This window comes from Chaetura pelagica, unplaced genomic scaffold (genome assembly GCF_000747805.2).
Source record: "Chaetura pelagica isolate M959 unplaced genomic scaffold, ChaPel_1.0 scaffold207, whole genome shotgun sequence".
Classification (NCBI taxonomy): Eukaryota; Metazoa; Chordata; class Aves; order Apodiformes; family Apodidae; genus Chaetura; species Chaetura pelagica.
In genome coordinates this window covers 1,411,859-1,421,353 of record NW_009953929.1, presented here as the reverse complement: position 1 = coordinate 1,421,353, position 9,495 = coordinate 1,411,859, and positions in this window count along the sequence as shown.

Here is a 9,495-nt window from a genome sequence, read left to right as displayed (position 1 = left end):
GGGAAGAGAGCTGTAACCTTCCTCCATGAAGGCCCTTTACGGAACACAACTTGGCTGGTTCTTTTCTTTCTAGGGACTTTCATTCAAGCCCCATGATTTGAGCCTCAGTACCAGTTTGCAATAGGCACACTTGTCACCTAAATACGACAATAAACAATATTTGGTAAATACTGAAAAACAGCTTAGAAATAGCCAAAAAATCCTATGAATGAACACTTTTTTCCAGGGTCACTAGTGATGCCAGGATATTCAACTAGACTTTTTTAAAGCATCATTTATCATATCTAAAGCACACAACAGTGCAGTTTTCTAATGTATTCTACTGTAGAGGTAAGAAATTATTCCACCTATCTACAACATCAGAAGCAAAAATCCAACAAAATAATTAAAATCACAATGGAAAACAGGGACACTTGTCATAATGACTGAAGACTGATTTCTGCAACAGCTACCAGCTATAAAAATCCGTGTTTTGCACATAAAAGTAAAATGAACTGTAAATATAGTTAACTTTTAAAATGTATTGATACGACTGCATTAAAATCAGTACCATAATTCAAGTTATTAATAATGATGTATACACAAGACGCACAACTTTGATAATTCTCTCAAGTACATTTTCATCCGTAAGATACACTGCCAATTACTATATCATTCTTTACTGACGTTTTACATTCACTGACTCTTTGAAAACCGTAGTGAAAAGGAATTTTAGTTTAAAAAAGTAATGTTTAAATCATGTAAGATCCTTCACTAGTGATGGAAAGAAACCTCGCTTCCTGAGTCTTAGATTGATAGATCCCTTGGGGAACAGATGAATCAACTATCCTTGATTTGTAGGATGAGATTAATTCCATCTTTCTCTAAATTATACGATTTCTACAATCCCAAGCAAAAATATTTCACATCAAGTTCTTCCCTAACAAGCTGCTGTACCCTCATTATTAACCCTGCAGGCAGTTTGAAGGAATCAAACAACATCAAGGGCTATTCTGCAAAGCACCCCGAGACATGTATTCAAAGAAGCGCAGGAGCTCTTCACAGTAGGGACTTCCTGGATCAAGCAGCAGAGGAGTAAAGGGATTTAAAACCTAAAAAGTAAATAAAATGGAAGTGTATATACTTTAACTTTCAGATCAAACGCAAAAACTAAAGACAAATTAAAAAACCTTACCTAGGCCAAAGGGCAACTTCAGTAATTGTTCAAAGAGACTTATGTTCTTAGGCTAGCACTGAAGGATACTTAAAGGAAATAACGTGCGAGCCAATAAGCTACTGCAGTCCTGAAAAATTATGATGCAGTTGATAGCAGCACAGAACATGATGTTTCAAAGCTGAATTCAGAGTTCAAACAACTGAATTTTACTATTTTCAAAAAGTCATAAATTGTACTATAATTTCATTTATCCTGACTCAGGGAAACACTTTTTTTTCTCCTTATCAAGGTGAAGAACTTCTCTGTGCCTACAAAGTATAAACAGAATTTAACCAAACACTGCTATAAGCAAAATTGAAGGCAACAGATTTAGTACATTTTGGAAAATTTTTCTCCAAAGAAATTCACTGTCTGACAAACATATCTGCCTGTACAAAAATATTCTCTCTGGGTTTCATAACTTTCCTTTCTCAGAGAGGCACTGAGCCCTTCTAGAATAGCAGCTTCCCATTTGATTTTGCAGTTATCCCAACAGCTTTATTCCTACCTCAGAAGGAGAGAGGAACCTTTTCCACCATTTCTAATATAATCATGCCAAGGTCTCATGACAAGCTCTCAACTTCTGCTTACCTGAAGATTTGCACCAAACCCCCAGACCTAAAAATGTTTGCTTGGAATTGCAAATCATTAACTGTGCTACGCCAAACTTTTCATAAAGGCTGCACTCCAAGAAGGGGTCTAAGGAACACTCCAACAGGACAGACTAAGGGGAAATACTGTGAAATGTCCCCCTGGTTCAGAGAAGATTTTCATTCTGATGTCCATCTGTTACCCTGAGTAAACTGCCAATTATTTCAGTTTCTCCTTCAATAAAGCAAGGCTGTTACAAGTAACCTACGTAAAGGCTTCACTTCCATTGTAAACTGTAGAAGGCAAGAGGCATTCTAAATCATTTAACTTGTTTCCTCTAGTTGCTGAAGAGAAAAATTCCAGGTAAGCATCAAAGATGACGTACTGTTGCAGTCTGAAGTGCCTTCACCCAACAGATTTATCATTGCCATTCTCAGAAGGACAAAACTGAATTCAACTGAATGGATCACTAATCATCTAATAAACACATTTTGATGACCATGTAGAAGCAGAAGTTAACCCAAGCTTATGACTGGAGTGCTAGCAGTAAGACAAGTACCTTCACCTTGTGCTGCAAGCAAAACCAATGCAGCTGAACATGACAGAACATTCTTGGGTTTTGGTTTGGTTTGGTGGTTTGGTTTTTTAATAAAAGGTTATTTAACCTCCAAAAAAACCCACATTTAATGACATAGTAAAAGCAGAAGATTGTTTCCATTAAGGCACAATGCCTGCACATGCATTTTTCTCTGTAACAACTGATAGTTGGAAATTTTATTGTATGGTATTTTAAAAACTAAAAATGAAAATATATCATTAATAATCGACATGCAGAACTAATCTGAAGACCAAAAGTTTTACAGAAATTTTCCAGGTTATCTAAGATTTGAAAGACTTGAAAGAGATGCACTGTTTGCTGTTTAACATTCTGCCTTTTAAAGTACCAAACAAACAAAAAGCCCCATCGTTTGAAAAACTTCATTAAATACTATACTGGGCCTTCAAAATTTCGTTGAAATACTATTTGTGGTCACCTTGTTAATTTTGGAAGTATATGACTGCTTTTGGTGAGAAAAAGAGGGCAAGTAAACCCAACATTTTGGGGCAGTGAGCGGAAAGCAAACACCACCTTTACAAAACAGGATTTTTTTTCTTTGGTAACTCCTGCATAATTACTCAGGGTCTTACAGAACACACATTCATTCTGGTTTCACATAAGTCTGCTGGGGTTTTTGAGGAACTAGTGTTCAAACCCTAACTAGTGATGCAGAAAAGGTTGGCAGATAAAATCCTGGAGGAAGAAGTTGCTGATTTATGCACCAATACAGCTTACCCACAAACTGTGCAAGCAAATGTTTCTGCACACATGTAAGAGCTGTTCAGTTTATAGGCAATTCTGCTTCTTAAAGCAGTCACCAAAGATGGAAGTGTAAGACCACAAGTCAAACACTGCACACTTTTTAACAGCAATGAGAAGAAGCAACCAGCACACACACTCATGCATCCGCAGAAGTAAACCAGCAGATTTCAGGACTGATCCTGCTTTATACATAATCAGTGATTTTGCCTGACACACTACTTACACTAATACTGTTATACCCTCTAGTTTTAGAAGAAAACTTTTGTTAAACGAGGAAAAAAAAAAATCTGTAAAGGAATGTGTTTACTAACTGACCTGCTTAGAATAATTACGATAAAAGCATGAATTAACAAGAAAAAGAAACCTTATGCAACCTCTCATCATGCCACCCCCCCCAGCCGATACAAGATGTTCCTGTCTCAGTTGACTCAACAAAAGCTCTCACAGGCAACTGCATGGAGTCTAGAAAGAGAAAAGTCCCATTAAATACTGCAATTACAGAACACACTGCCATTCTTTCACTTGGTCTTTTTATAAAAAATAACTTCTTTTGCTCATCTAACATGGCAATTTATCACTTCAGAGAGTCTAGGCTCAACAACATCGAAGTAAACATAGCAAACAACACAGCAGTCATGGCTTGCACCCAAACACAGCACAACTGAGCTGGCTGGAACAGCATTAAATTTAGCCACCCACGCAACGTGGCTCCCTGACAAACCTGTGACTTCCCAGTGTTCTTCAGTGTAACACTGGTTCTACCATTTGGAGTGGAAAAAAATATACTGTATTTGTGTATCTATGTATCTTCGTATGTGTATACTGAGAATGCAATTCAGCCAGAGCAGTAAGTATTCCCGGACGCTTTTTAAAAAGACTACATAAAATAGTAATTATTACATATACTGACTTTGCTCTACTACACATCAAGGTTGTATTATTGCTATTTGTGGAAATAAGGCTTGTTTAAACACCTGTGCAGCAATTCACATCCAAAATATGCAGGAAATGCAAACACTTCGTACCTATTACCTGCCTGCAAATACTATTATTTGCACAGCTACTCAGCTTTTAGGCAGATAACCTTTTCTGGAAAACAGTTTCAGTGACCCAGTAATTTGCTGCTTGGGGTAAGCAGCCATGGTGCACACATGCCTCAATTCTTGACTTCCATGATCTCACATGTACTACTTGAGCAAAATCGAACTCCAGAGATTTCAAGACACCCTCACAGAAAAAACATCTCAGGCAACAATTTATAGTCACAGGAGCACGTATCAGATTTCTGTTATCAGCAAATCTTGCAAAAAGAAACTGATTTGTTAATATTCACATAACAGATATAAAAAGGTCATTTACAGGGTTAGGCTTCATTGGACAAAATAACTTAGCATCTTCATATACTGCTTGATAACGTACGTGGACTAGTGCTATTTAACATCTTTGTCGGTAACATGGACATTGAGTGCACCCTTGGGAAGTTTGCTGATGACACCAAAGTGTGTGGTGTGGGTGACATACTGGAGGGAAGGGATGCCATCCAGAGAAACCTCAACAGGCTCAAGAGCTGGGCCCATGCCAACCTCACGAAGTTCAAAAAAGCCAAGTGCAAGGTCCTGCATGAGGTTCACAGCAATTCCAAGCACAAATACAGCTTGGGCAGAGAATGGATTGAGAACAGCCCTGAGGAAAAGGACTTGAGGGTGTGTTGGTTGATAAGAAACTCAACATGAACTGGCAATGTGTGCTTGCAGCCCAGAAAACCAACTGTGTCCTGGGCTGCATCAAAAGAAGCTTAGCCAGGTGATTCTACCCCTCTGCTCCACTCTGGTGAGACCCCACCTGGAGTACTGTGTCCAGTTCTGGAGCCCTCAGCACAGGAAGGACATGGAACTACTGAAGCAAGTCCAGAGGAGGCCATGAAGATCACCAGAGGGTTGGAGCAACTCTCCTATGAAGACAGGCTGAGAGAGTTAGCATAGCACTACCTTCCTCAACAGCTCTACCTGACCATGCAAGGCTTGTTTGGGTTACAAAAAAGTCTTTGCTATAGAAAGATCAAGGAAAATAGGTACTGCATGGCTGTAATGGTCTGACCTAGATTCACCTAGAGGTTTTCCTGAAACTTTTTCAAGTAGCCAGACCCAGAATGAACTTTATTTCCACATCATCTCCAGTCCTTGATTTCTCCCTCCAAGTCCTGAACAACAGCCATCTCCTGGACTTTGCCCTATGTGTGAAGTGCTATTAACTTGCACAGAAAGAGGTATAGTAGTGGGAGACCAAGATTACTACTGATGATGGCTTTTCTCTCAAAAGGGGACAGATTTTTCTGGACGTGGAGAGAGAAACTCTGTGCATGCACATCTAGAGTAATTTTGAACTACTCCGATAGCTTCAGAGCCTTCAGCTGTGACCCACCTCTTGCACAAACCTGGGTGAATGCTCAAGGCTCTTTAAATGCTTCCAGTTGCACTTCTGGGGATCACAAACTCATGCAGACAGTTGCAGCCACCTAAAGCACTTCCACTCCTGCTTACACAACTCACTCCTGAAAGGCTTCAGCATAAGCAAATCCACACCTGAACTCCTGTCATGACAGGAACTCATGCACTCCTGTGCACAAGTGTCTTTCTGGAAAGTACACAAGTACCCACACAGACCCTCAGGAAAGACACATCATTATTTGGGACAAATCAGTTTCCAAAGTAAGGATTTAAAAAATCGATAGGGCAGCCAAGGTTGCTCCTGAAGTGCACGGCCTGAGGGTATGGTTTCAGTTCGGCTCAAGCAGATTTAATGCTGAGCTGCTAAAAAAAACAGACTGTTCATCTCCAAAACATAATCCAGCTCTTTTCCTCCATTGTACCAACACACAAGTGCCTGTATAGCTAGGAATGAGTCAGATTAGCTTGTTGATCCAGTTTAAACCTTCTCTTTCTTAGGGCAGAAGGGTGGATTTTTCCTTTGTATCAACTTCGGTACTTACTTAAACCTAGGGTGAGTCATTGCCTACACCTAAATCAACAGAAAATTAGCACTACAAAAGAAGTTATTCTTTTGCTATCTCCAACGGGGTAACCATGGATAATCATGAATGCCACCAGTGAGGGAACACACAGCTGGAGGAGTGGGGAAGTAGCCTGTCAGTCCACTTGTCTGTAGGCAAACCAAAATCAGCACTGACATATGTGAAACACCGTGACCTGGTCGTCACCAGTACCCTGGGATCAGAAGGACTGTGGTCTGGAGGATTAACCTTCTGCTCTCACTACTAAAGATCTCACTACTTTTTTTGGAGCTCACCCTTGGTTGTTTCAAGAGCTGCAGCCTAAATAACTTTAAATTTTGGATGCAGGCTTTTAAACACTCCTGTGAATACAAAGGAGTTTTATTTATGTCCTTTGCATCCCAATGAGACACTTGGAAAATGACACTTGTACCTCCTTAGGAGGCAGCCAGAAGGCACATCATTCCGATAAACACTTATGTACTTGTTAGACACCCAGATATTACAGTGGCAGGATATACATGAACCAAAGAGGTCTTTTACCCTAAGGAGCAACTTTCTACTATATTAACTACATCTTGAGACACAGGATAGTTTAATTACCCAGGAAAGTCTGCAAAACGTTAACTTTTCCTCTTAGTAGGCCCATTTATATCAAGTGGGAAAAAACCAAACAACACACCTAGTGGTAGCACAGAACTAAATTAGACCAAAGCAGCTGACATTTCCTGGGGATCTTAAAGGGATCATTGATATATCCAGTTATTTCTAAAGAGGTAATGGTAAGTAGGTGTAAAAAACGACCATTTGCCATCAACCTCTTCTGTGTACTTCCATGCCCCACCTGTATGAAATACCAGTGCATGTTGCAGGAGCGATAGGCTAAGGTTTGTAAATCTATCTTCTCCTTTCTAATGAAACAAAGACAGTAACACTGATGAGGACATGGAAGTTAAAGTAAGTGACAGTCACAAACAAACAGCTTCATTTTTGCCAAAAAGCTATGTAATCTTCAATGCACAGACTAACTGCATGGACTACAAACTGAAGTTTAAACGTTTGCTACAGATGAAAACTAAAACTAAAACAAAATGGGCTGAACACTAATTCAGGAGCAACACTTAAACAGGCACTCCTAAAGCTACCATTACTTGCAACACAAATAATCAGCCAGATACTAAAATCAGCTGAAAATGCAAACCCCAATTCTGCATCTTAGAAATTTTCCTACTGAAAACATTTTAAAACTTATTTTTCTTACATACATAAAAAGCCTTATTCAAGACAGATTAAATATTCAATAGATTGATTAATACATCTTCTACTAATAAGAGTAATAACACAGAGATTTAAGGTAATAAATGTTGTCAACTACCCTGAAAGCATTTCCCAAGAAGTTAACACCACAGTTACTACTAATGCAGAGAGGAAAATAGTGTGATAAAAAACATTTATTCCAAGTCATTCAACTAAGTAATGGCTACACCAGCACCACAATCCCATGCTGCTACGTCTCCTTTTCTTCCCACTACATTATACTGCTCATGGCAACCAAGCATATTACTAATTTTAGGCACTTTGAGTTATCAAAGTGTCAATACACTGCTTCCATTCCTTCTCTCGAGCACTTATTAAAGCATTTAAGAGATGCATTTAATGCCAAACTAAATCAATTTTTTTCATGTTTGTGCTGGAGAAAGAAAGAAATAAATGGATAAAGCACCTTACTACTGGGGAATCCCTCTGAGCAACTTTGGTATCTGCCAATTAACTGCCAAAGAGACACAAAAATATCAATTTCCCAAGTACGCCATTAGATTTTTAAACCACAGATACAAATTGAATATGTAAGAGCACTCAAATAAGAACACCAATACCACTGCACACACAGCATGAAAAAAGTCTACATAAAGATAAACCAGAGGTTCTGCCATTACCCCCAGCCTTTGGCTTAGTGGAGAAGTGGAGTAACAACACATTTTTCACTGCCAGTTTATCCGTGTCTGAATTCCTACAATAATTTTCCAATTGTTTAAGACAATCCTCCAAAGTATTTCCACTGGGAGGCAGACTTTGATTTCCATTTAAATGGAAGGGAATTACCAGAATGGTTTGATTTGTCATTTTCTACTACAAAACACAGCCTTATGCCAGTTCTTTAATTTCTGGGAAATCTGAAATGCTAAGGACTGAACAGGTCTGGCTTGTTTGTTTCTTAAAAACCTAATGAATGCTCTGTTGACATATATTCAGTCTGGTTGTGTACTGTATTCTAGCCAGGCATTCATCAGACCAGAACAAAAATATAACAATGATACATTATCTTTAAGGTCCCTTTCAACCCAAACCATTCTATGATACCCAAAATTTTTAGCAGCAAAGCTGTTGGTTGTTGTTTTTTTTTCTCTCTAGCAGAAGCTTTACATTCATAAAAATGTCCCGATTTACTTTTAGATTAAGAGCTCATGTAGCGTGACAATAAAAAATTACCCATTACCCTATATTCATGTAAAAAAAAAAAACCAACCAAAAATGGATAGGCAACTCAAAAATCTCAGTAAACCCATGTATTTATATCACCTTTCCCTTCTTTCTGTAAGATTTCTTTATTTCACAGGCTTTTTGTTAGGGACAACCTTAAGTCAGAATCTCTTTAAAGAACAAGCAGCAGATGAATACACTCAAGCAACAAAGCAAATCTGAGAGAACAACATTTTTATATAAGCTTCAGGAAAAAAGTGAAGGATTTATTCCAAGTCTTTAGAGAAGTTCCTCACATGAAAAACATCAGCCAGATGAGCAATACTTTCAAGAGGGAATTTATAATCCATTTCAAAGGAATAAGGTTATCTACAGCATGATTTAAGTTAGCAAAGTGATAAAATAGTATCTTTCACCACTTGATCTGAAAAGCTTATTGGTTAACATTTTCAAAACACTTTCTCTTTTGAAGGGTAGATACATGTTCACGTTCCAGTTGCTTGAGTTTTGGTGTGTTTGGTTTTTGTTGTTTCTGTTGGTTTTTGGTTTTTTTAACAACATCGTTGTGTCCACACATCTGAAGGGATTTACTACCACACACAAAAAAATTAATAAGAAGGCTCCCACAGAAACACCTGCGTTTCACCCCCTCCACTGTTCACTGTGATGACTGTATCTCCAGAACAGAAGCAAATCCCCTCCTCCAACCAGTGATGGAAGTGACAAGTTCCTCAGAAGGGACCTTTTCAGGGAAAGACTATGTTCCCAAGCCTACGTCCATGCTTCACTGTGTTCGTTCATGATCGATACAATGAAGAAATCCCTCCCAAGCCACACAGCAGAAAAGCAACAGGAATG